This window comes from Lemur catta, chromosome 6, assembly GCF_020740605.2.
Source record: "Lemur catta isolate mLemCat1 chromosome 6, mLemCat1.pri, whole genome shotgun sequence".
Taxonomy (NCBI): domain Eukaryota; kingdom Metazoa; phylum Chordata; class Mammalia; order Primates; family Lemuridae; genus Lemur; species Lemur catta.
The window spans coordinates 43,598,589-43,612,902 of record NC_059133.1 but is presented as its reverse complement, the minus strand read 5'-3'; the positions used below and the strand labels follow the sequence as shown (position 1 = coordinate 43,612,902).

Sequence of the window (14,314 nt, the reverse complement as noted above, 5' to 3'; positions counted from 1 at the left end):
GGTTGCTTTTTTACTCTATTGATAGTTTCCTTTGGTACACAGAAGTTTTAAATTTTTATGTAGCCCAGTTTATCTGTTTTTACTTTTGCTGCCTATGGTTTTTGTATTACATTGAAGAAATCATTGCCAAATCTAATGTCATAAAGCTTCCCCCGTTTTCTTTTAAGAGTTTTATAGTTTTAGATTTTACTTTTAGGCCTTCAATCCATTTTGAGTTAATTTTTGCAGATAGTATGAGTTTTGCATGTGGAAATCCATTTGTCCCAGCATTGTTTGTTAAAGAGACTAGCTTTTTACATTGAATTGTCTTGGCACTCTTGCTGAAAATCAATTGACCACAAATGTATGGGTTTATTTCTGGACCTTTGGTTCTTTTCTATTCATCTATATATCTTTCCTTATGCCAGTACCACACTTGATGATTTGATGCTTGGTAGTGGTAGTTTTGTATAATAGTAAGTTTTAAAATAAAAAAACTATGAGTACTATTTCTTTTCTTTTCTTTCTTTTTTTTTTGGAGACAAGCGTCTCACTTTGTCACCCTGGCTAGAGTACAGTGGCATCTTCCTAGTTTACTGCAACCTCAAACTCCTGGATTCAAGCAATCTTCCTGCCTCAGCCTCTCGAGTACCTGGGATTACAGGCACGCACCACTGCACCCGCCTGATTTTTCTATTTTTTGTAGAGACGAGGTCTGCTTTTGCTCAGGCTGGTCTCCAACTCCTGACCTCAAGCCATCCTCCCGCCTCAGCCTCTCAGAGTGTGAGGATTATAGGCATGAGGCACGGTGCATGGCCTGTACTATTTCTTTTTGAATTATTTTTAATAAATTGTATTTAAAAATGTTTTTTTCTGGCCGGGCGCGGTGGCTCATGCCTGTAATCCTAGCACTCTGGGAGGCCGAGGTGGGCGGATCGTTTGAGCTCAGGAGTTCGAGACCAGCCTGAGCAAGAGTGAGACCCCGTCTCTACTAAAAATAGAAAGAAATTATATGGAGAACTAAAAAAAAATATATATATATATATATATATAAATATAAAGTTAACTGGGGCTGAGGCAGGAGGATCGCTTGAGCTCAGGAGTTTGAGGTTGCTGTGAGCTAGGCTGACGCCACGGCACTCTAGCCTGGGCAACAGAGTGAGACTCTGTCTCTAAATAAATAAATAAATAAATAAAATGTTTTTTCAAAGTTTGTTTTCAAATTTGTTGCTATAAAATTGTCAGTAATATCCTCTTACCAGTTGAATCACTATAGAATCTAATTATGTGTTCTCTTTTCATTCTTATTACTGTCTGTTTTCTCTTTCTCAACTAGTTTTTCCAGAGGTTTATTGTTTTAGTTACTCTTTCAAAGAATGAACTTTTGGCTGTCAGTCATCTGTATTGTAAATGTTTCTCTGTTCTTTTAATTTCTGCTATTATTTTCTTTCTACTTCTCAAAACTTTCAGTTTTATTCTGTTCTTTTTAAAAACATTCAAATTTGGATTATTAGTCTTTAAATTTGACTCTAAGTGCCATCTCACCTGCCTCTCCATAATTTTGAATGTATAATATTCTTGGTTTTGTTCATTTTAAAAATAGTTCTTATTTACTCCATGAATTATTTAGAAGCATATACTTAGTTTCAAAATGTATAACTTTTTTTAGATATAATTTTTTTTGGTAATACAATTCCAATTATGGTCTCTGACCATAATGATATAATTTGTAGAGACTAAGACCTAGCATATGGCTAGTTTTCATAAATATTCCACGTGCATTTGGAAGGAATGTAAGTTCTCCATTTATTAAGTGCAGCATTACATATATGTCATTGAGCTTGTTAATTTTTCTATTCAAATCTTCTCTGTATGGCTGGGCGCGGTGGCTCACGCCTGTAATCCTAGCACTCTGGGAGGCCGAGGCGGGTGGATCTTCTGAGCTCAGGAGTTCGAGACCAGCCTGAGCAAGAGCGAGACCCCGTCTCTACTAAAAAATAGAAAGAAATTATCTGGCCAACTAAAATATATATAGAAAAAATTAGCCGGGCATGGTGGCACATGCCTGTAGTCCCAGCTACTCGGGAGGCTAAGGCAGTAGGATCGCTTAAGCCCAGGAGTTTGAGGTTGCTGTGAGCTAGGCTGACGCCATGGCACTCACTCTAGCCTGGGCAACAAAGTGAGACTCTGTCTCAAAAAAAAATAAAATAAAATAAAAATAAAAATAAAAAATAAAACAAATCTTCTCTGTTTGTCTTGATTTTGTTTTGGGTTCAGGTTTGGTTTTATTTTGGGATCACTCTATCAGTTTCTCTACTGAGAAAGACATGTTAATGTTTCACCATGGTGGTATGTTTGTCAATTTCTCCTTGTAGGTGTGTTAATTTTTACTTTATTTTGAATCTATGTTAAGTACATTAATAATAAACCAAAATAATATAACAAAATATTAAAACAATTTGGAATGCTTTATCTTTTTGTTGAATTGAACTTTTTATCCTTATGAAAGGGCCCTCTATCTAAAAATGTTTTTAGTCTTACAGTTTTTTTTTATTGTTGTTTTGTTGTTGTTGCTGTTTTCTTGGATTAATATAGCTACTCTAGTTTACTTTTGGTTAGTATAGTATTTTCCATTGTTTATCTTTTCATATATTTTGGTTTGTGTCTAGTAAATAGAATAAGGTTGTGTTTTGTTTTTGTTCTAAATGGCAGTCTTCACTGGAGAATTTTGGTCAGTTGTGATTACTGATAGATTTATTTTTATCCTTGTCTGTGTTCTTTCTATTTATCCTACTCTGCTTTTCTCCAATTTTTGCCATTCTTTTGTATTAAGTGTGTGCATACCTTCATGTGTACATGTTTTTTTCTCATTTTGTCTCTTTTCCACACCTTGCATGCATGTACATGCACACATATTTATAAGATAATACATTCTTTATTCTATTAGTGTTTATTCTAGCTTAGGGAAAATCTAAATTAATCAGCGTCTTTAACCTATTCCTGAATAATATAGTAACTTAGAATGCTCTGATTGTCTTCCTCCCAACTGGTAACACTATTGCTTATCATCTTAGTTTTAGCATATTCTTCTTCTGAATATACACAAAATTTTAGAGAAATTATTGTTTTAGGTAGTCAATTTTTGTTTAAATTTATTTACCTAGTTACTACTTTCTTGGCGCAGTGTTCCTTTTTGGATCTGAGACCTTCCTTCTGTGATAATTTTTTTCCTACTTGAAGTGTGTTATTTTAGAATTTCGTTTGGTGAAGATCTTTTGGTGAAAAAGACACTTTTTTCTTTATCTGAAAATGTCTTCATTTCATCTCTTAAAAGGTAGTTTCTCTGTGTGTAGAATTCTAAGTTTTCTCATCACATTGACATTATTCCAGTCCTTTGACTGCCAGTGTTGCTGTTGAGAAGTCTTAATTGCCCTTCCTTTGTAAGTAATCTCTCTTTTATTTGGCTGTTTTAAGCCTTCTTTTTTTTTTCTTTTTTCTTTTAGTGTTCTCCAGTTTTATGTAATGTATTGAAGTGTTCTTTATTCATTTCATTTTATTATTTTATTTTTTGTAATCCTTCTTGGGATTCTTTGGGCTTCCTGGATCTGAGGAAAATGATAATGTCTTTGAATAATTGTGGAAAATTCTTGACAATTATCTCTTTGAATAATGCCTCTTATTTTCTCCTTCTATAACTCTAATTAGACATATAATCTATTTTCCATGTCTCTTACCCGTTTTCATCTTTTTTCTTCTCCACAAACTCATTTGAGTTGGTTTATAGTTATAAATTCTCAAAAGAGATTTTTTTCTTCTTTCTGCCAGCACCAAAGTCAAGCAGGCAAGTTTGCTTGCTGTCACCTTCTACATGGTAGGTTTACTGCTCATTCAGTTGTGCTTTGCAGACTTAGCCCTTTGGATTTTCAGCTGTATGTAAGGGAGTTTCAGAATATAAGTCTGTCTCCCACAGTCTGCAGTTTTCAAAACAGCGTTGCGAGGTCACCTTAAAGTCAAGAGCCAGCTCCCGTAGCTTTTTACAGTTGTGCCAAATTAGGAAGAAGTTTAAAAATATTAAAAAACAATTTTTTTAATATAGTATTGTAGATTCAGGCAATAGAACCCATCTGGGCATCCAACCTACCATGTTGCCAGAAATAGAATTCCTTGATCCATTTCAAGTAACATACATTTTAGGTAAGGTTTGTATAAGAAATACAGAACAAAATTCTAATTGGTGGGCCCCCGTTTTTTTCAAGACTGACTATAAATTTACTGAATTCATGCCTTTTTATATGTTGAAGCTAAAATAAAATGTTTAAGGGATGTGTGTGTGTGTGTGTGTGTGTGTTTTAATTTCCTGCTTTAACCAACTAGATTTATGTTGAATTGGATTAAGATGGGTTTTACTGAACTTTCTTGAAATTTGTGCCAGTGGAAACAATCATGCTTTCTTCAGATAGGGAGCCCTTTCATGGGGAGCAAGAAGGTAAGGGAAAAGGTAATTATATCAAGGTATTCTGAATAAGGGTAACAGGAGAGTTGTGCATTCATCTCCCCTTTAATGCAAATGATTAGTAGTAAGTCAAGGGCAACATTATAGGCCATCTTTGTCTTACAAATAGATTGTTATAAGAGATTTGTTAGTAGACTATCAGAACACATGTGTGGGCACACCAAACATGACTGCATTTACTATGAAATATATAAGAAAAACTTGGTTAGGATTTTTGACCCTGATTTTTTTCCTTTGAAAGCAATGATGCTGGTAGCATCTTTGTCATGTAGAGTGGCTTCCCCCTTCCTTGACCACTGCAGCCTGCTCTTTTCCTTGGAAACATGGAGGTGGGTCCTTTTAGGCTACTTGGATGTTCCAAAACAGCCTTATAGTTTTACCTTTTTTGTTGAGAGAAACCTGTGGAAAGATTTCTCTTCCCTGAATCTGTTAGTAGTTGTATGATTTTTCTGTTTATTAGTCTATTAACATGGAGAATTACTTTGGTTTTTCTAATGTTAAACCTGCCCTTTATTGCTGGTATAACTCCAAAAAAGTCATGAGTCCTTACCCATTTTATTTGTTGTTGTACTCAGCTTGCTAATATTTTAAAATTTTTGCACCAGTAATTGTAAAGGAGATCAGCCTGTGATTTTCTTTCATTGTGCTGTGCTATCCTTTTTGGGTTTTATTATCAAGGTTATGCTAGTTTCCTCAGAACTAACCTAGTTCCTTCAGGAGGAACCTTTTAAAACTATTCTCTGGAATACTTTGTGTAAAATTATTTCTTTCTTTCATGTTTGACAAAATTCTTCTCACAGGCATCAAATTACATTCAAAACTGAGGTTATGTGCTGCTCTAAACTTTCCTATGTTCCCTATCTTAATGAATGTACTGTCACCTATGAGTATCTTCCTTGACTTCAGCTTTCCTTCCCAACCTGATCACCAGGTGTTACTGATGTTAGCTCCTAAGTATCACTTTAATCCATCCTCTTTTTTCCATCTTCATTGTTCAGTACCCTAATTTGACTTTCATGGTTATTACTGCAACTGCCTTCAAACCTGTAACAACCATATGAGGTAAGGGAGTATTGGTGGTAGGAAGTGTTTTTAACTTACCTATGAGGAAATGTAGAATTAGAGAGGTTAAGAACTCAGATCTCTCTAACCCCATAGCCCCTATTTTCACTGTATCATGCTGCCCTCCTGGCATTATTGGAGATTGATAATACCTTCTATTGAAGAAATTTAGAATGCTAAAAACAAAGTCTTTTATTTTAGATTCTAATGTAATGTTTAAAGTACATTTAGGTAGCAGAGATATATGCCATTTGTAAGTTATATGAAAATTAAAATCTTGCTTGAGCCATATTGTACTTTTTATTTAGAAGGTTAATAGTTTCAATTCAAAATTTATAATTTGCATGGGGAAAATGTAAAATTTTTAGTCTTCAACATGGGTATTTTATATACATAATTATATGAAACTAATATTCTTTATTAGCTAACTGTTGAATTAAGTTCAAAGACTTTTTTAAAAAGAGGATTTAAAGTAGACAGCTTTTTAGCCAGTACTGGTAAAGAAACATTTTGAAAGTAGGACAGAATAAAACATCTTAGAAATTCTAACTGTTTTTTGTCTTTAAAAAAAGAAGAAAAGAAATACTCTTACAGTTGCTTTCAGATTATATTTTATCAGAAGTTGTGCTCAGAGGGAATAGCTCCTGTGACCTGAGCTGTAATTGTGAATGTGGCTCTTCAGAACTACCTTCACCATGGATGGTTGATATCCTGAGTTTAAGAGCAAGATAAATCTGAAGGAAAACAAACCATGAAACCTTGAGGGTAAGGGTGCATTAAAATGGTAGAGAGGAAAACTAAGCATTCTAAATTTAGCTTCCAGTAAAATTTTGATTAATTTCTTCACCTTCATTTTCCTATTTGAAAAATGGGGAAAGTAGTTTCCAGAAGTCTGCATTATGAGGTTGTTCTTTTTTTTTTTTTTTTTTTAAACAGGGGTCTCACTCCGTTGCCCTGAGTAGAGGGTGGTGGTGTTAGCCTAGCTCACAGCAATCCCTAACTCCTGGGCTCAAGCAGTCCTACTGCCTCAGCCTCCTGAGTAGCTGGGACTACAGGCATGTACCACCACGCCTGGCTTATTTTTCTATTTTTTAGTAGAGACGGGGTCTTGCGCTTAGTCAGGCTGGTTTTGAACTCCTTACCTCAAGCAGTCCTCCCACCTTGGCCTCCCAGAGTGGTAGGATAACAGGCATGAGCCACTGTGCCCGGCCAAGATTGTTCTTAGATCGATATTTAACAAGGGCTCCAAAGAACATCAGTCTTGGATGCTCTGAAATCCTACCACCTGATTGTAACTGTCTTCTAGCATCTGGGAAGGAGCAAAGAAAAGATAGTCCAAACAACTTTTCATTAGTGTTATTTGTAATGTCTCAGTAGTTCTTTCGTTGACTGTATACCATGTCATGGATTCTAAGAGACAGTTCCCGATTTTATTCACTAAAATTTGGGTTTATCTTACAATTAGTGGCAGATTATAGTTATTAATAAATTGACAACTTTTTTGTCTTTCTCAGTAGTACATGAAATATTGGTCTTAAAATCAGTCATTTCTCAGCTTAGATGAAGAACTGTATGTTAGTATTCAAAATAATAACAACAATAATGGTATATTAAATAGTTACTCCTGAGGATCGCTTTTTTTTTTTTTTTTTTGGTAACCTCTACTTTCTTAAACATGAACAAGAACTAGAAAGTAAGTAGAAAAGGCTTCTGATGCTTAACATCACTGTTACAGAACTCATGAAGTAAAAGTCAGGCACTTTAACATGCAAAATCACTTTGGCTATGAGTATAGGGCCTTACTTTTCATCTTATTAAGAATAGTCTGGGCATCTTATTAGAGTCTATGAGGATTCAAAAGAGTAAACTAAAAAAGAATGCATATAAATGTTTATTAAGTGGCAGTTCTAGGACCTGCTGTATTCTCAGCTGAGAATGAGGGTGACCCATAAAAAAAACTAAGAATTAAAAACTGGCCAGACATAGTGGTTCACACCTGTAATCCTAGCACTTTGGGAGGCTGAGGCAGGAGGTGAGGCCTGGTTCAAGACCAGCCTGTAGAGACCTCGTCTCTACAAAAAAAAAAAAAAAAAAAAGCACAAACAAAACAATAAACTAAAAGTTAAAAACTATTTTTAAAAAGCAACACAAAACCCAGAACTGGCCTCTTACAGCTATTTTAGGAGGAGCAGACAGCCTAACACACTATAGCTTGGAAGAGATTCTTTATCAAAATGCAGTCTGTCTGATTCCACTGGCACATTCTTTGAGGGACAAAATGTATTTTATTTTTATAATTTTGATTGAAGAATGCTTGTTGGTTAATTTCGTTCTCTTATGGCTTAATGGAGTCACTGGAACATATTTTGCCTTGAAAATATCAAGGGAAAAAAAACTTCTGTAGAGGCATCTGTCAGACGTCTGAAATAGTATTTGATTCTATAATCCAGTGATCTCTAGACCCTGATAATTCTACCCATTTTGCTGAATGGTACCAAGATGCCATTTTTTAGGTTTTAGGACTAAGGACTGGGCCTAGGTGGGAACAAGGTGTTAGGAAAGAAGTAGGGTAGAAAAACTCAGGGAACACACAGTGGTACTTACTGAAGAGTGTCTCTAGAAGTTCTCAGTGGCCAGTTGTGTACCAGGTGTCCAGCTGTATTATTCATGTTTGGAATAAACCTAGTCTTTGTATCTCTATAAATTCTTAGTATTGGGAGCTTTTCAGGACATTCCCCTAAGACGTGAATTCGGAGCATAGCTTTGCTGGCCTCAGGCACCTTTAGCCTGAGAGTGGATGTTAAGTTCTGCATATTGGCAGGTTTCCAGCATTTACTAATTAGGTTTTGCCTTCTTAAATTCTCCTGGCACTTTCTCTTCGCCACTGTGTTCTTCACAGTCTGCCCTAACCTGTTTTGCATGTAGTCTGCCTTTGGGCTCTGCTTAGACATTTACAGTTTTTCTTCCTAAAGAAACATTTAATAAGTATTGATTTATATATTCTCTAGTTAATTATTGATTATAAAAGCAATTCGCATGGTATAGAAAATATAAAGAGGAAAAAATTCTTTCCATTCTGCCAACAAGTGAATCAATATTTATGTTTTAGTGTGTGTTAGTGTACTCTTTTTTCCCTGAGTGTATATTTTCTGTGGGGGTAGGGGAGAGAAAAATAAGTGTAAAATATTATTTTTTAAAATGCAAATCCTCTCAAATTTGCTACTGGGCATGAAGAGCAACTTTTAAAATAAACTTTTTTTTCAGAACAATTTTAGAATGACAAAAAAGTTGCAAAGGTAGTACAGAGATTTCCATATACTCTTCATCTAGCTTCTCCTAATGTTAACATCTTACATAACCATGGTACGTTTGTCAGAACTAAGAAATAAACACTGGTACAATACTATTAACTAAACTACAGACTATTTGAATTTTATCAGTTTTTCCACTAATGTCCCTTTTCTGTTCCAGGATCTCCCCTAGGATACCATATTACATTTAGTGGGGTTTGTTTTTTTAAATAACAGTTTTTATCTTTTATTTTCTGCTTGACTTTATATCATGAACATTTTTTCTATCATAAAATATTTTTTGAACAAATGCTTATTAATAGCACCATAAAAGTTAATCACATGGATAGATGTACTCTGATGCAAAATTTTCTGGTTAACTTTTTTTGGTCAGCATTTTGTGAAAGTGGGACATGTTAGCTAATATATACAGTTGACCCTTGAACAACATGGGCTTTGAACTGCGTAGATCCAGTGTTTTCCCAGCCAAACAGTACTGGGGGGTGGTGAAACCTGTGTATACAGAGGGCCAACATTTCATATACGTGGATTCTGCAGGGCCAACTGTAGGACTTGAGTATGGGTGGATTTTAGTAGATGCAGGGGTTCCTGGAACCAATACCCCACATATATCGAGGGGTGACTATATCTAGAGCACTCTCATTAGTGGGTCAGGTGAGTCAGGTGAGTTGTTTTTGTGCTAGATTATAATCATAATTTTGAATGCTTTGCTCTAAAAGTAGAAAATAAAGAAGCAAATTTAGTTTCCTTTGAGAGTATGTTTAAGAGCATTTTAGATTGATTTAAATGCAGAAACTGATGAGCTTTTCATGAAACAATTTGTTTGGGGGTTATTTACGGTTGCTTAGCCTTTGGCTTAGCTTATTTTGAGCAGCAGATTGTGTTTGTATATACATACGCATAGTCAATATTTAGACTTTTAATACTAGTTTAGTAACTAACATGATATCCACCTGAGTGTGGCAATACAGATTTATAGCAAATTCTATTTATATACCTCTGTATTCAGTTTTGATAAATACTTTTTTATTTTCTCTGTTATCTATCGTTAGTGTTTATTTAATTCTACTTAAGGATATTATATAAAAAGTGAAGATAGCCAGGCACAGTGACTCATGCCTGTAATTCCAGCACTTTTGGAGACTGAGGTTCCAGGATCACTTGAGGCCAGGAGTTGAGACAAGCCTGGGCAACGTAGCAAGACCCATGTCTCTACAAAAAATTTTAAAAAGTAGCCAGGTGTGGTGGTGCATGCTTATAGTCCCAGCCACTTGGGAGGCTGAGGCAGGAGGATTGCTTGAGTCCAGGCTTTCAAGGTTGCAGTGAGCTGTGATCACGCCACTGTACTTCAGCCTGGGTGACAATGAGACTGTGTCTCTTTAAAAAAAAAAAAAAAAAAAGCGGGGGGTGGGGGAGGCAGATAAAGCCATAAAGTCAAATGCTTTTTAAGAATTCTTAGGTGTATTGGCAGGTGCGGTGACTCACGCCTGTAATCCTAGCACTCTGGGAGGCCGAGGCAGGAGGATCCCTCGAGGTCAGGAGTTCGAGACCAGCCTGAGCAAGAGTGAGACCCTGTCTGTACTAAAAACAGAAAGTGATTATCTGGACAGCTAAAAATATATATGGAAAAAATTAGCCGGGCATGGTGGCGCATGCCAGCAGTCCTAGCTACGTGAGAGGCTGAGGTAGAAGGATTGCCTAAGCCCAGGAGTTTGAGGTTGTTGTGAGGTAGGCTGATGCCACGGCACTCTAGCCCGGGCAACAGAGCTAGACTCTGTCTCAAAAAAAAAAAAAAAGAATTCTTAGGTGTACAATATTAAGGAAAATATTATAAAATTCATACTTGAGGTTTTACCTCCTCCTGTTGCTCAGTTTAATAAAATCTCACTAACTAAAAGCACAGGTGTAATATGAGAAAAAACTGAATTGATTTTAAGTTAGTCAGTGATTATAGTAAGAATATGGCATTTATTTGGGAAATAGCAGTTCCTTTGAATTTCACAATATTTTTTAGTAAGTGGGTATTGGGTTAAAGGTTTTGTATGATATGTGGTTTTTTGTAAGCAAGTATTTATTATGCTAGAGTTCAGTCCCTGATAGGGGATTAATGTCTATTAGTGAATTTATAAACTAGAAGTTTATTATGAGGGGTAAGTGATCATTTATTAATTTGACAGAGTTGTAAGAATTAGTATATAGAAATCATAATTGAGTTAAAGAATACAAACATGGAATTTTGATATATAGTGTTTATAAAAAACTGCACTATTTCTATAAGATCTCATATATTCATTAAATATATTTGAGTTAATGACAAGTGCTTTCTGGAGAATGCCTATACTTTCTTACTGCTACCTTAAAATCACACCTCTGCTTTCTGTGGTACAATCTGTAAATTTTTAATGGAGAGAGCTACACGATCTTTCATATAGAATGTTCATCCTTTTATATTGCTGGAGGACAGTATTTGATTTCTCTGTATATTTTTATATTGTAATATAAAGCACTAAACTAAGAGTTGTTTTGAGAGTTCAGAGGCTGATGATATTTTTTTCCTGTGATTGAAGGTGCTGGGATTGGTGCCCTTTGTACTGATTACATTATTGAATTAGCTAAGGCAGAGTGACTCATCTGCTGGGTTTGCACATATCTTAGGACAGAGATTATGGGCATTCTGATTTAACTGTGTAAATTTTCAACACCAATGTCTCTGGGTATAGGTATATTCCAAGGTTAAGGATGACTCCAGGATTGAGTTATGAACCAGCACTATTAAAGGTAGAGGTGTGGCCAGGCATGGTGGCTCATGCCTGTAATCCCAGCACTTTGGGAGGCCAAAGTGAGAGGATTGCTGGAGACCAAGAAATTGAGGCTGTAGTGAGCTGTGAACATGACACTGTACTCGAGACTGGGTGACAGAGTGAGACCGTGCCTCTTTAAAAAAACAAAAATGTAGACATTGCATTTTGTATCCTCTTTCATTTTTAGCTTTTTTTGTTCTATTTCTAGCAAACCATTTTAGTAACATGTTCTCAGTATTTGCCAAATACGCACAGAATTGTTACAATACATACACAAGAATCTATATATGTACATATATATTCTTGTATTTCTGTTCCTAAAACCCAAAATGCATGATTAAAGTGGCTGTCAGATTCAATGTGAAATATAGGGCTAAGGTGGATGAGTTTTCTAGTTCTGAAAGGGAAGGGGAGAAACTGAGGTTCAAGTCATTCTGCAGTGACATTCACAGCAAGTCCAGATGCTATGGGAGAATGTTTATGTTTATAGGTGGATGCTGTGACTTGAAGGTTACTATTTTGGGCATCACAGACAGTAAAACACCATTAATTATGTTCTTATCAATCTTACCAATTTATGTTAAGATAAATTTTCCTTGTATGTAACCCAGATTTTCTGCCTCTATAGGGAAGTATTTTGATAGGATGTTAGTGACTTCTTTAAGATTGTAAAGGAGAACGTGAACTGCTCTGAGTAGTGCAAATTGACCCTTCGTGAAGTGGCCACGTACCTACCTTCCCACCTATCTCTCATGCACACTCCACACTCTAACTCTTAGGAACTACTTGCTGCTCCTGAAGGTGGCTGTGTTCTTTTAGGCCCGTGGGCTTTTGCATGCATTCTTCTTGATCTGGATTGCCCCTGTCCCAGGTAACTCCCACCCATCTTTCAGGACTCAGTTTAGGGACCAGCTTCCCAGGAAGTCTTCCTTACTCTTACTTCTGCCCTTTCTTCTGCACTAGTTGAATGTTCTGATAGCAATGGCACATGGGTCTGCAACTCTGCCATGTATTCATTTTCTTGTCTGTCTCCCTCCCTAGACAGTAAGCTCCCTGGAATCAGGAAATGTGTCTTTTATCATTATTTCTAGCATTTAACTCAGTGCTTGGTAGATAGTATGTGCTCAGAAAATACTTTGTTGGATGCTTCAGTGTGTGGATGAAGAAATGAATGAATTCATTTTTTTAATGCTCTCTTTAATATTGATAATTATTTACAAATCATTTTTATCTACCAAGTAACTTTTTTAGCTTAATTCAAGCAACTATGTCTGAAATAAAGAAATGCCACTTTATTAATATTTCAGATTTATCCACAGAAAAATGAATTGATGGCAGTTTAAATATACATAAACATGTGTGTTATCTTTCTTGATTATCCTGGTTTTACTTATCTCTTACAGAGAAAACAGAAATGAGAGGAATCTGGTTTAAATTGCAGTACAAGGAATTTAGATTAGACATAAAGAGTTTCCAGAAAATAAAGTACCAGATATTGAAGTGATTTGTAAGTAATGTAAAATATTTTTTCAATAGTTAAAAAAAAGGGGGGTGGGTGTGGGTGGAGAGTTATGAATTGTGAAGCAGTTCATCAACATTGCTCTTACAATAAAAAACCTAAAGGAAGAAAAATCTATTTAGGAATATGAAGATATAGCCATATTCACGGTTAGATGCTTCAAGATACCCATACCTTTGTAGTTTTCAGCTAACAAGGAAAGTATGCAGGTGTCCTTGCTTTTCACATAATGGCTCTGGTCTAGGTAACTAGCAGAATGTACTAAGACTCTCCCCTCCTTAGCTTTTTTTTTTTTTTTAAACTCTTGTCCCTCAGGAAAATATAAAAAATTCTTGTCAATGTTAAGAATAAACAGAAAAGGAATGTGTATAAATAATAAAAGACCTACCCAATGATTTAAAAAAAAAAAAAAAGCACAAACAGCCAGACCACAGACACAAAGAACATGGTTTTTGAATGCCATTCTCTTGATTGTTTTAATATAATTTAAAATGGCAGTTAGCTGTGCCCAGAATTTAGAGTTATGTTGCTATGCTTCTAACTATAGATATTCTGTCCTGGCTGTATTTGAACAGAGCTACTGTAGTATAAGCTAAATTCACCCTCAGTGCTGGTGAACTGAAAGAGCAAATATACCTTCCTAAGCGACAAATTTATAATCACACTTGTGAATAGAGTTCAGTGTTCTCTTTACATGTCATTCCACAAGAATCATATTGGAATAATTTAGGACAGCTTTACTAAATTTATTAATGTAACACTTATTATAAGGATAGTGCTTAAGTTCTAGGCTTTCTATGCTTGTAAGTGCAAAAGACTCCTTTGTGATATCAGAGACAGAATTTTACCTGTAATAGTGATATAATAATGCCTTGTCTTTTAAAACACTCTACACTCTTCTAAATGTCTTTATATCCAGAATTTATTTGGTTTTCACAGTGATTCTCTGAAATTCTACCTTATGAATGAGGCAGTTTAGGCACAGAAAGGTTGACTGACTGCCAAAGACATGCAGCATTGTTTTATTATTATTTCCATAGCTAATATTTAGTGAGTGCTTACTGTATGCTAGGCACAGTTTTAAGCTTTTTACATATATTAAGTAATAAGAGCTTGGGCTTTGGAGTCA

At 35.5% G+C, this 14,314-nt stretch overlaps 1 protein-coding gene across 2 annotated transcripts in view; it reads left to right on the top strand.

Annotated features, from left to right (window-relative positions):
* The window catches only part of FRS2 (fibroblast growth factor receptor substrate 2), an 89,924-nt gene that overhangs the window by 54,633 nt on the left and 20,977 nt on the right, over positions 1-14,314 (top strand). Inside the window, exon 4 of one of the 2 annotated variants that reach the window (XM_045553387.1) lies at positions 13,070-13,173. The exons of the other annotated variant lie outside the window; for it this stretch is intronic. The gene's annotated coding sequence lies outside the window, so the exon portion shown is untranslated. The remainder of the gene's footprint in view (positions 1-13,069; positions 13,174-14,314) is intronic. 2 annotated transcript variants of the gene reach the window in all.